Source organism: Austrofundulus limnaeus, unplaced genomic scaffold (assembly GCF_001266775.1).
Source record: "Austrofundulus limnaeus strain Quisiro unplaced genomic scaffold, Austrofundulus_limnaeus-1.0 Scaffold582, whole genome shotgun sequence".
Classification (NCBI taxonomy): domain Eukaryota; kingdom Metazoa; phylum Chordata; class Actinopteri; order Cyprinodontiformes; family Rivulidae; genus Austrofundulus; species Austrofundulus limnaeus.
In genome coordinates this window covers 247,906-250,207 of record NW_013952984.1, presented here as the reverse complement: position 1 = coordinate 250,207, position 2,302 = coordinate 247,906, and positions in this window count along the sequence as shown.

The window sequence follows — 2,302 nt, the reverse complement described above, 5'->3', positions numbered from 1 at the left end:
GGCTGTTGCAGTGCAGCGCTTCAAGAGCTGTCCTGTGTCTGATCTCAAAGTGCACAAGTGTCCAACTTGAAGCGTTGGATGAGGTTTTGAAGCTGAAATCACGTTCGGTGTGAATGCAGCATAACATTAGGGGATATACATCACTGACAAGACCTTCTGGACTCAGAAGCACCACAGACCTGGACACAAAGCTGTGGGCGAAGGACAGCTGGGTAAACAGATCACCTGTGTTTGTAGTGAACTTTCGGAAATAAAGTCTGACATGTTTGGGTTCACAAAAGAAAATCATTGTTTGATTAACTGAGAGGAATCATATAACAAACACACAACAAAGACTGTGTTTGCTGTAGAAACACTGAGCATCAAATAACTGCTGAAGAGGCTGAAACTGAAAAAGAGAAAAACAATAGCTGAAAGCTTAATTAGCAAAGTCATAACTAAAGGTAGCAAATGGCTTGTTTAACATGCCCATAATGAAGAAAAAGGCTAGCTAAACCAAGCTAGAGGCTAGCTAAAAGTTAATTTATCAGAAGGTTAACTATAATCTAAAAGTAGGAAGTCTGGCTAGAAGCTAAAACGGTTAACTAAATGATTCAAGGCTAGTAAGAGAAAGAGTGCAGACTGAAACATGGACCATTAACCTGGACTAGAAACAAACTGAACTAATAAAACTGCTGACACCTGAATGCAGACTGAGAACAGGTGAGAGTGGGCGGGGCAAGCTAACGGAGTGACAGTGAAGGAAACAATAAACACGTTAAACACAAAAATCACAACATACACAAAACTAACCAGGAAACATAAAAACACTGATCCTGAGAAATAAAAGGCTGGGCTTAGGCTAACATTCAAATCGTAGCTAAAAGCAATAAAGACAGTTAAAAGCTAACCGTAGCATTAGAAAGCTAACTGTAGCATTAAAAAGCTAACCGTAGCATTAGAAAGCTAACTGTAGCATTAAAAAGCTAACTGTAGCATTAGAAAGCTAACCGTAACATTAGAAAGCTAACCGTAGCATTAGAAAGCTAACCGTAGCATTAGAAAGCTAACCGTAACATTAGAAAGCTAACCGTAGCATTAGAAAGCTAACCGTAGCATTAGAAAGCTAACCGTAACATTAGAAAGCTAACCGTAGCATTAGAAAGCTAACCGTAGCATTAGAAAGTGAAAATAAAAGCAGTTTATGAAGCTGGTTTCAAAGACAACAGCTTTTTTTGATGGAATTAAATAAACATTGAAGTATTTTTAAAGAGATTTTTGTTTGGTTTTATGAAAAATAAGTTACCCAAACCAACGGTAATCTGTGGCCATCCTTACTGGAACATGACAGAACCACTGGTTCCCAGTCATGAGTTCCTGACAGAGCTGTCAGACTGCAGGTTGACTGTGGCTCCTCCTGGTCCAGCTGTCTTTGAGCTCAGAGCTCTCTACAGTTTATAATAACCTGCAGATGATGGAGGTTCAAAGGTCTTATTAAGGAAATATGAAGGTAGATGTCAGAAACCTCTGGACTCTGTATTTGTCTCCAGCCTACAGAAGTTTGGTAGAAGTGTTGTTGTTCTTTAAAGTTTGGAGCTCTGAAAGAATCCTGCCTCATTCTTCTCCACTTTAAAACGTCTTGTTTCTTTAGCTTGTCGGCGCGTCTCCTGGCTGACAGCTAATGTGCTTTTAGACAGCTAATTTCTGCTGCAGGCTCTGGTTCTTCACAGACCGGTCCAGGCTGATTGTCCTGTAATAAGAAGCAGCAGAAGGACCTCACAGGGCCTGATCCAGCCTTGTTCATCTGGATCATCCTATTTGCAGCAGATTCAGCCTCATGCAGCAGCTCTTGTAGCTCTGTCTCTCTCAGTTATCTGCAGCAGAGCTTCAGACTGATGGAGGTCCAGCTGGTTGATGGTTCTCTGTCTGTTGTCTCTGGACTTGTCCAGCAGGATGCAGCTGCTCCTTCACTAACAGCTGAGGCCTGACCTCGGCTCGTCCTCTCACCGTCAGCTGGATTCAACACAGACACTGAGAGCAAAATGTAACCTGTAGTAAAGGTGAAGCACTGGTGACCAGAGACAACGTGTAAATTCACCGCGTTGTTTTCTCCCTCTAAACTAACCCACTGGAAGAGTTGGGGTATAAGCTTAAACTGGTCCTGGTCAGTTCCAGTGCTTTTAAAGAAAGTAGACCCTTTAGACCAGAGTTTATCAACCCATGAGCCACGGCCCGACTGTGGCCCACAGCGCCACCTTGAGGGCCTCAAAGAACAACAGTTTTTAACTTTGGGCCACAGAGGGCCGTGGGACCACATTGATTT